Source organism: Lathyrus oleraceus, chromosome 3 (genome assembly GCF_024323335.1).
Source record: "Lathyrus oleraceus cultivar Zhongwan6 chromosome 3, CAAS_Psat_ZW6_1.0, whole genome shotgun sequence".
NCBI classification, from domain to species: Eukaryota; Viridiplantae; Streptophyta; class Magnoliopsida; order Fabales; family Fabaceae; genus Lathyrus; species Lathyrus oleraceus.
Genome location: NC_066581.1, coordinates 10798741 through 10809818, shown reverse-complemented (window position 1 = coordinate 10809818; position 11078 = coordinate 10798741). Strand labels below are relative to the sequence as shown.

The 11078-nt window shown below is 40.3% G+C and overlaps 2 long non-coding RNA genes across 2 annotated transcripts; both read left to right on the top strand.

The window, feature by feature from the left end:
* Window positions 1-1470: 1470 nt before the first annotated feature.
* Window positions 1471-3303, top strand: LOC127132108 (uncharacterized). The gene is made up of 2 exons (XR_007806610.1): window positions 1471-1572; window positions 3063-3303. It is a non-coding gene; the product is annotated as an uncharacterized LOC127132108 (long non-coding RNA).
* A 4819-nt stretch (window positions 3304-8122) lies between these two features.
* On the top strand, window positions 8123-9955 carry LOC127132107 (uncharacterized). The gene is made up of 2 exons (XR_007806609.1): window positions 8123-8224; window positions 9715-9955. It is a non-coding gene; the product is annotated as an uncharacterized LOC127132107 (long non-coding RNA).
* The last annotated feature ends 1123 nt before the right edge of the window (window positions 9956-11078 follow it).

Genomic DNA, 11078 nt, shown 5'->3' with positions numbered 1-11078 from the left:
AAAGGAATGAGTGGCGCATGCCTTATTGTTCCTTGAATAAGCAAGTGGGAGGCGTACGCCTCACTACCGTGCATATTCAACATCTGCAAACAAACTTTCAAAAATAATTTGAACGAAAAAAGGAGTAGAAGGCGTTCGCCTTGTTATTCCTCGAAAGAATTGGAAGATTGGTGTGCACCACATTGCTCAATCTTTCGTAGTTTCTTCAAAAATATCTTAACACATCAAATCTAATTTCTCGCCCCCGTGCGATCGAAACCAACCCAAACAAAACATCAAACATATCAATTCAACTTGTCACCCCGTGTGACCAAAACCCTTTTCAAAAAGAACACTGTTAATCCTTTCTAATACGCACAACAAACCAATGCTTAAGCCTCTGCCGAGAGTAGACAAGCCAACGTTTAGCCTCTAGAACGCGATTTACACAACTGTTCACTAAAAAACACCAACCAAATCTTAGTGCCCGAACTACGAATGCTCTGATTTCTTTATTGCACCATAAGGATACGTAGGCAGGAGATTGTTGTATCTTCGCGAGCACACTAATAAAAAACCTCCCTTTTCCCCCTTCTGAGGTTCCCATCCATCTCTTTTCAATATTTTAAATTACTCGAAGAAAGCGAATAACATCCAACTAACATTCAAATAGCAAATTAGACTAAAAGGTTCCCGTTGAGTACAACGGACGTGAGGGGTGATAATACCTTCCCCTTGCGTAATCGACTCCCGAACCCGAATATGGTTGCGACGACCATTATTCTATTTTTCTTAAAGGTTTTATCGATATTTTCCTATTCCTTCATTGGGATAAATAAATTTTGGTAGCGACTCTGTTTCGAACTAATTTTTTCCGCGACCATCGCGAGGGATCGCATTTTTCGAGGTGTGACACATATTGATGATGATTTCCTTGTTACTGCTGAGTATCCGCAGTGGGTGGCCAATATTGTGCCTGTTCCTAAGAAGGACGGAAAAGTCCGTATGTGTGTTGATTATAGAGATTTGAATAAAGCCAGTCCGAAAGATGATTTCCATTTGCCACACATTGATATGTTGGTAGACAATACAGCTAAATTCAAAGTCTTTTCGTTTATGGACGGATTTTCTGGATATAATCAAATCAAGATGGAACCCGAAGATATGGAGAAGACCATATTCATTACACCTTGGGGAATATTCTGTTATAGAGTTATGCCTTTCGGTTTAAAGAATGTTGGTGCAACTTACCAAAGAGCAATTGTAACACCCCAATTAAACTAAGCTAATTATTTAATTTAAATTAATATTTTATTTATTAATTTAATCGAATAATTGGAAGTTTGGATTATTATTATTTTATTATTTTTTGGAATAATAATTATTGGGATTATTATTAGTGGATTATTATTTTATAATTGGAATAAAAGTGGAAATCAGAAAAAAAAGGTCCTATTTGGTAAAAAGGTTTATTGTTTTCACGTGAAAAGGAAAAAAAGAGGCAGAACGTGGAAAAGGGCAAAAAGAGAACCAGAGAACAAGGGTTGAAGGGAGGAAAAGCTTGAAGCTGCAGAATTTGCCGGATTAACTCAGGTAAGGGGGGTTTATCGTTGATTAAAGGGTATTATATGAGAATATGTCATGGGTAGTGATAGACCTTCGATTTACCTTTGAATTGGACGATTATGATGAACTTGTGAAAATAATTGATGAACGGAAATGAGTTATAATTGAGGAAATTCGTAGGATTTAGATGTGGAAATGTTTGACTTCGTGAATTCGAATAGGATCTGTTTTGTGGTAGACAATAGGAAGGAATTATTGAGAAAAACTGGACTGTGGAAGGTTGAATTGGCAGATCTCGTAGCAGAGAAAGCCATAGCGGATCTGAGAGTTCTGGTTTCTGGTCATACGCGTATGGCACTAGGCAATACGCGTATGAGCTGGCTGGTACGCGTATGGAGGAGGCCTTACGCGTATGGGAGAAAAAGATGATATTTTGAACGTAAATTGGTCTCTGTTGGTACGCGTAAGGGGAGATTGTTACGCGTAGCATACGCGTATGGAATAGGTGATACGCGTATGAGTTGGGCGAGGAAATGCGCAATACGCGTATGAGAGTGGGCATTACGCGTATGGGTTTGGCCAGGTTTGGGCAATACGCGTATGGCAGAGGCAATACGCGTATGGGCAGAATTGTGATTTTCTGTGCTGTTGTTATGCAGTTTTTGGTTGTTTAGGCTGAGTGATGTACTTAGCTGAGGTATGATGTTGTAGGGATCATTTCCCGTTGTTTTGAGTAGCATAGGTATTAGTAGAGTGTGCTAATGCTATGATTTAATTATATGGCATGAGATGATGTGCTCTTGTGATAAATGTGTTGATGACATGTGTGGATATGCATGATGCTGTGAATGTATCAGTTATGTATGCATTGGTGAAATAGACTGTTTTATGGCTTAGAGTGTGAGCTTATGTCTATTCTTGAATTGTTGTTGTTGTTGTTGCATTGCTAGGTGATTAGCAGGCATGTTCTAGCCTTTGGGGCTGTAGCTAATTCCCATTGTGAGGAATTAGTGAGTGAATTGTTGTGATAATTGTTGTTGATGTTTGCATGCTAGATGATTAGCTTGCATAGTCTAGCCTTCGGGGCTGTAGCTAATTCCCATGGTGAGGAATTAGTGAGTGAGTCATTAGATCTCAATGAGTGGGACTAGTGAGCTTAGTAGCCGTATCCGGAGGGATCGGTGAGCTTGAACTGTATGTTCAAGAAGAGTCGGTACCGCATTTCATGGAGTCTCATTGCATAGTGAATGCATGGCATAGCCTGTGGGGCTGTAGCTAATTCCCATTGTGAGGAATTAGTGAGTAAATCGTTGTGTTGTGTTGTTGGTGTTGAATATGGGTTGAAAATTATACATATGATATATATTATTGTTGAGTATGATGTTGGAGTTAATACTGCCGTTATTGAGTGTGTAGTCTGGTTATGGTGAATTGTTGCGTTATCTACTTAACATTACATAATGTTGTATAATGCCATTACATTGATTGAGGAACTCACCCTTACAACTATTTTTCAGGTAACAAGCAGTGAGTTGAGTAGAAGCTATTTTTGAAGTCTAATGTCGTCTTTAGCGGGTCATGCTCTGATAGATGTAACATCGGGAGGGGATGTTTTAATTAATTTGATATTGGTTGTTGAATGATTTACATGTATCGTGTTACATGCTTTACATTGATGTTGGATTTTATTCCGCTGCGAATTATGCAAAAGAACCTTATTTTGATTTAATAAATGAGCATGACAGGACATTTTGATAATTGTGGTGAAATGATTGTGTGACACCCTTCGGGGCATAATTACTCTGATGAATATATTGTTATTTTAAATTATAATATTTGGGGTATTTAGAAGGGTGTTACATTAGTGGTATCAGAGCATAGTCGGTCGAGTCGAGTCGTAATTATTCTGTTTCCCTGTACGGGATAGGTGTTGTGTAACCCTATCAGTACTTATTGGTTAGCTTGTTGGGTTTTCAGATTAGAGATGGCTGGAAGAGGTAGAGATGATGCTGCGATTGCTGAGGCTCTGGGTATGCTAGCTGGAGTACTTGGAGGAAATCCGAATGTTGTGGGAATGGGAGCTGCTCGTCAATTGAGTGAGTTCCAGAAGAACAATCCTCCAATGTTCAAGGGAGCATACGATCCAGATGGTGCCCAGAAGTGGTTGAAGGAGATCGAGAGGATCTTCAGAGTGACTGAGTGTGCTGATGATTGGTGGGTTGCTACCCGCACTGAGTTGGAAACTGCTGGGAATGCTGAGATTACTTGGGCAGTGTTCAGAGAGAGATTTCTGAGGAAGTACTTTCCAGAGGATGTCAGAGGGAAGAAAGAAATAGAATTCCTGGAATTGAAACAGGGTAACCGGTCTGTTACTGAGTATGCTGCTAAGTTCACAGAACTGTCAAAATATTATACTCCCTATAGTGAGGCTGCGGGAGAATTTTCAAAGTGTGTGAAGTTTGAGAACGGGCTGCGTCCCGAGATCAAGCAGGCTATTGGATATCAGCGGATCAGAGTGTTTTCCGACTTGGTTGACTGTTGCAGGATTTTTGAACAGGATTCCAAGGCTAGAGCAGAGAGCTATCAGCAAAGGGTTGATAGGAAAGGTAAGAACTAGAACGATCGTGGAAAACCGTATGCAGCTGGCAAAGGTTTTCAGAGTCAGAGTGGGATGAAGAGGCCTAGTGGGGGAGACTCTAGTGCTCCTGTTAAGTGTTACAGATGTGGTCGGGCTGGACATCGTGTTCACGAGTGTACCAGTGCTGCTATGAAGTGTTTCAAGTGTGGTAAAGGTGGTCACTTGGCTGCAGAGTGCCGGTTGAAGACTGTCACTTGTTTCAACTGTGGAGAGTTGGGTCATATCAGTCCACAGTGTCCTAAGCCGAAGAAAGAGAATCAGTCAGGAGGCAAGGTCTTTGCTTTATCGGGTTCTGAGACTTCTGCAGATGATCGGTTGATCCGAGGTACGTGTTATATTAATGGCTTTCCTCTTGTAGCTATTATTGACACAGGTGCGACTCATTCTTTTATATCTTTGGATTGTGCTGTGAAACTTAAGTTAGAGATATCTGAGATGTTTGGAAGTATGGTGATTGATACTCCTGCGAAGGGTTCAGTGACTACTACTTCTGTTTGTTTGAGTTGTCCCTTGAGTATTTTTGGTAGAGAATTTGGGATAGACCTTGTGTGTCTCCCGTTAGTGCAGATTGATGTTATCTTGGGTATGAATTGGTTGGTGTTTAACCGAGTTTCTATCAATTGTTTTGATAAGACAGTGGTATTTCCTGAAGTTGAGGAAGAAAAGAGTTTGTTTTTATCAGCAAGGCAGGTGAACGAGGAAGTAACAGATGGGGCAGAGTTGTTTATGCTGTTAGCGACTTTGGAGGCTAAAGATAAACTGGTGATTGGCGATCTGGCTGTGGTATGTGATTTTCCTGATGTGTTTCCGGAAGAGGTGAATGAATTGCCGCCAGAACGTGAAGTTGAGTTCTCGATTGATTTGGTACCTGGTACTAGACCGATATCAATGGCTCCATACCGTATGTCTGCTGTTGAGCTAGCTGAATTGAAGAGTCAGTTGGAAGATTTGTTGGATAAGAAGTTTATTCGTCCAAGTGTGTCACCGTGGGGTGCACCAGTGTTGTTGGTTAAGAAGAAAGAAGGTACTATGAGGTTGTGTGTGGACTACAGGCAACTGAATAAAGTGACGATCAAGAATCGGTATCCTTTGCCGAGGATTGATGATTTGATGGATCAGTTGGTTGGTGCAAGTGTGTTCAGCAAGATAGACTTGAGATCTGGATATCATCAGATACGTGTGAAAACTGAAGATATTCAGAAGACTGCTTTCAGGACGAGGTATGGACATTATGAGTATTCTGTGATGCCTTTTGGTGTGACTAATGCGCCGGGAGTATTCATGGAGTACATGAATAGAATTTTCCATCCGTATCTAGATCAGTTCGTTGTGGTATTTATTGATGACATTTTGGTGTATTCGAAATCTGAAGAAGAGCATGCTGAGCATTTGAGAGTGGTTTTAGGAGTGCTGCGAGAAAAGCAGTTATTTGCTAAACTGTCTAAGTGTGAATTTTGGTTAGAAGAAGTTAGTTTTCTTGGGCATGTGATTTCAAGAGGTGGTGTTGCTGTTGATCCTTCTAAGATAGAAGCGGTATCTAAGTGGGAAGCTCCGAAGTCTGTTGCTGAGATTCGAAGTTTCCTTGGTTTGGCTGGTTATTATAGGAAGTTCATTGAGGGATTTTCTAAGTTGGCGTTACCGTTGACGATGTTGACTAGAAAGGGGCAAGCGTTTGTTTGGGACTCAAAATGTGAGGAAGGTTTCCAGGAGTTAAAGAGAAGGTTGACTACTGCTCCTATTTTGACGTTACCGAGTTCGTCGGAATCATTTGAGGTTTACTGCGATGCTTCATTGTTGGGCTTGGGTGGTGTGTTGATGCAGAATAAGCAGGTTATAGCTTATGCTTCGAGACAGCTGAGGGTTCATGAAAGGAACTATCCGACGCACGATTTAGAGTTGGCAGCTGTAGTGTTTGTTTTGAAGTTGTGGAGGCATTACTTGTATGGATCAAGATTTGAGGTTTTCAGTGACCATAAGAGTTTAAAGTATTTGTTTGATCAGAAAGAGCTGAATATGAGACAGAGGAGATGGTTAGAGTTTCTGAAGGATTATGATTTTGGGTTGAATTACCATCCGGGTAAAGCAAATGTAGTGGCTGATGCATTGAGTCGGAAATCATTACATATGTCTATGTTAATGGTTAAGGAATTGGATTTAATTGAACAGTTTAGAGATTTGAGTTTGGTGTGTGAGAGTACTCACAATAGTGTTAAATTGGGAATGTTGAAGTTAACAAGTGGTATTTTGGATGAGATCAGAGAGGGTCAGAAATCTGATATGCTTTTGGTGGATAAGTTGACTTTAGTGAATCAAGGCCAAGGTGGTGAATTCAGAGTTGATGAGAATGGTGTTTTGAGATTTGGTGATCGGGTGTGTATTCCGGATGATACAGAACTTAAGAAGAGTATTCTTGAAGAAGGACATCGTAGTGGTTTGAGTATTCATCCTGGAGCTACGAAGATGTATCATGATTTGAAAAGATTATTTTGGTGGCCGGGAATGAAAAGAGAAATTGCAAGTTTTGTGTATTCTTGTTTGACTTGTCAGAAGTCAAAGATTAAGCATCAGAAGCCGTCTGGGCTAATGCAACCGCTGGCTATTCCAGAGTGGAAGTGGGATAGTATCAGTATGGATTTTGTTTCTGGTCTGCCGAGGACAAGTAAGAATTTTGAGGCTATTTGGGTGATTGTTGATAGATTGACGAAGTCGGCTCATTTCATTCCGATCAGAATGGATTATCCGTTAGAGAGACTAGCCGAGTTGTATATTGAGAAGATTGTGAGTTTGCATGGTATTCCGTCTAGTATTGTTTCGGACAGAGATCCTAGATTTACGTCGAAATTTTGGGAAGGTTTGCAGAAGGCTTTGGGAACTAAGTTGAGATTGAGTTCTGCATATCATCCGCAGACTGATGGTCAGACTGAGAGGACGATTCAGTCATTAGAGGATCTTTTGAGAGCTTGTGTTTTGGAAAAGGGAGGTGCTTGGGATTGTTATTTACCTTTGATTGAGTTTACCTACAACAATAGTTTTCATTCGAGTATTGGTATGGCACCGTTTGAAGCTTTGTATGGTAGGAGATGTCGGACACCTTTGTGTTGGTATGAGTCCGGCGAGAGTGCTGTGGTTGGACCGGAGATTGTTCAACAGACTACAGAAAAGATTAAGATGATTCAGGAGAAGATGAGAATTGCTCAGAGTCGTCAGAAGAGTTATCATGATAAGAGGAGGAAGTCACTTGAGTTCCAAGAGGGAGATCATGTGTTTCTTCGTGTCACTCCGATAACTGGAGTTGGTCGAGCTTTGAAGTCGAAGAAGTTGACACCTCGATTTATTGGTCCTTATCAGATTTTGGAAAGGATAGGAGAGGTAGCCTATCGTATCGCTTTACCGCCGTCGCTTGCGAATTTGCATGATGTTTTCCATGTGTCTCAGTTGAGGAGATACATTCATGATCCGTCGCATGTTGTCCAAGTAGATGATGTACAGGTGAGAGATAACTTGACTGTTGAAACATCACCTATGAGGATTGAGGATCGAGGGTTGAAGCAGTTGCGGGGTAAAGAGATTGCCTTGGTGAAGGTAGCTTGGGGAGGACCAGCAGGTGGCAATGTGACTTGGGAACTGGAGAGCCAGATGAAGGAGGCTTACCCGGAGTTGTTCGATTGAGGTATGTTTTCGAGGACGAAAACTCTTTTAGTGGGGGAGAGTTGTAATACCCCAATTAAACTAAGCTAATTATTTAATTTAAATTAATATTTTATTTATTAATTTAATCGAATAATTGGAAGTTTGGATTATTATTATTTTATTATTTTTTGGAATAATAATTATTGGGATTATTATTAGTGGATTATTATTTTATAATTGGAATAAAAGTGGAAATCAGAAAAAAAGGTCCTATTTGGTAAAAAGGTTTATTGTTTTCACGTGAAAAGGAAAAAAAGAGGCAGAACGTGGAAAAGGGCAAAAAGAGAACCAGAGAACAAGGGTTGAAGGGAGGAAAAGCTTGAAGCTGCAGAATTTGCCGGATTAACTCAGGTAAGGGGGGTTTATCGTTGATTAAAGGGTATTATATGAGAATATGTCATGGGTAGTGATAGACCTTCGATTTACCTTTGAATTGGACGATTATGATGAACTTGTGAAAATAATTGATGAACGGAAATGAGTTATAATTGAGGAAATTCGTAGGATTTAGATGTGGAAATGTTTGACTTCGTGAATTCGAATAGGATCTGTTTTGTGGTAGACAATAGGAAGGAATTATTGAGAAAAACTGGACTGTGGAAGGTTGAATTGGCAGATCTCGTAGCAGAGAAAGCCATAGCGGATCTGAGAGTTCTGGTTTCTGGTCATACGCGTATGGCACTAGGCAATACGCGTATGAGCTGGCTGGTACGCGTATGGAGGAGGCCTTACGCGTATGGGAGAAAAAGATGATATTTTGAACGTAAATTGGTCTCTGTTGGTACGCGTAAGGGGAGATTGTTACGCGTAGCATACGCGTATGGAATAGGTGATACGCGTATGAGTTGGGCGAGGAAATGCGCAATACGCGTATGAGAGTGGGCATTACGCGTATGGGTTTGGCCAGGTTTGGGCAATACGCGTATGGCAGAGGCAATACGCGTATGGGCAGAATTGTGATTTTCTGTGCTGTTGTTATGCAGTTTTTGGTTGTTTAGGCTGAGTGATGTACTTAGCTGAGGTATGATGTTGTAGGGATCATTTCCCGTTGTTTTGAGTAGCATAGGTATTAGTAGAGTGTGCTAATGCTATGATTTAATTATATGGCATGAGATGATGTGCTCTTGTGATAAATGTGTTGATGACATGTGTGGATATGCATGATGCTGTGAATGTATCAGTTATGTATGCATTGGTGAAATAGACTGTTTTATGGCTTAGAGTGTGAGCTTATGTCTATTCTTGAATTGTTGTTGTTGTTGTTGCATTGCTAGGTGATTAGCAGGCATGTTCTAGCCTTTGGGGCTGTAGCTAATTCCCATTGTGAGGAATTAGTGAGTGAATTGTTGTGATAATTGTTGTTGATGTTTGCATGCTAGATGATTAGCTTGCATAGTCTAGCCTTCGGGGCTGTAGCTAATTCCCATGGTGAGGAATTAGTGAGTGAGTCATTAGATCTCAATGAGTGGGACTAGTGAGCTTAGTAGCCGTATCCGGAGGGATCGGTGAGCTTGAACTGTATGTTCAAGAAGAGTCGGTACCGCATTTCATGGAGTCTCATTGCATAGTGAATGCATGGCATAGCCTGTGGGGCTGTAGCTAATTCCCATTGTGAGGAATTAGTGAGTAAATCGTTGTGTTGTGTTGTTGGTGTTGAATATGGGTTGAAAATTATACATATGATATATATTATTGTTGAGTATGATGTTGGAGTTAATACTGCCGTTATTGAGTGTGTAGTCTGGTTATGGTGAATTGTTGCGTTATCTACTTAACATTACATAATGTTGTATAATGCCATTACATTGATTGAGGAACTCACCCTTACAACTATTTTTCAGGTAACAAGCAGTGAGTTGAGTAGAAGCTATTTTTGAAGTCTAATGTCGTCTTTAGCGGGTCATGCTCTGATAGATGTAACATCGGGAGGGGATGTTTTAATTAATTTGATATTGGTTGTTGAATGATTTACATGTATCGTGTTACATGCTTTACATTGATGTTGGATTTTATTCCGCTGCGAATTATGCAAAAGAACCTTATTTTGATTTAATAAATGAGCATGACAGGACATTTTGATAATTGTGGTGAAATGATTGTGTGACACCCTTCGGGGCATAATTACTCTGATGAATATATTGTTATTTTAAATTATAATATTTGGGGTATTTAGAAGGGTGTTACAGCAATGACTACTCTTTTTCATGATATGATGCATAAAGAGATCGAAGTCTATGTTGATGATATGATTGCTAAATCCATTGATGAAGCAGAGCATGTTGAGCATTTGTTGAAGCTATTCCAGCGTTTGAGGAAGTACAAACTCCGCTTGAATCCCAATAAATGTACGTTTCGTGTTCGTTCTGGTAAGTTGTTGGGCTTTATTGTCAGCGAGAAGGGTATTGAAGTTGATCCTGCCAAGGTCAAAGCAATACAAGAAATACATGCGCCAAAAACTGAGAAGCAAGTCAGAGGTTTTCTCAGCCGCTTGAATTATATCTCAAGATTCATTTCGCACATGACTGCCACATGTGCGCCTATATTCAAGCTTCTTCGGAAAGATCAGTCTTGTGATTGGACCAAAGACTGCCAGAAAGCTTTTGGCAGTATCAAAGAATATCTGCTTGAGCCTCCGATTCTGTCTCCGCCTGTGGAAGGAAGACCATTGATCATGTATTTTACTGTGCTTGATGAAAGTATGGGTTTTTTTCTAGGTCAGTAAGATGGAATTGGAAAGAAAGAATATGCAATTTACTACCTCAGTAAGAAATTCACCGATTGTGAGACTCGGTATTCTATGCTAGAGAAGACTTGTTATGCATTGGCTTGGGCTGCTAAGCGTCTGCGTCAGTATATGTTGAATCATACCACTTGGTTGATATCCAAAATGTATCCAATCAAGTATATTTTTGAGAAGCCTGCTTTAACAGGGAGGATTGCTCGTTGGCAGATGTTGTTATCAGAGTATGATATTGAATACTGATCTCAGAAAGCGATCAAAGGTAGTGTCTTGGGTGACCATTTAGCCCACCAACCAATTGAAGATTACCAGTAAGTACAATATGATTTTCCTGATGAAGAGATTTTGTACTTGAAAATGAAAGATTGTGATGAACCATTGCTTGAAGAAGAGCCAGAACCTGGTTCCCGTTGGGGCATGGTATTTGATGAAGCTGTCAATTAGTACGGTAATGGTATTGGGGCA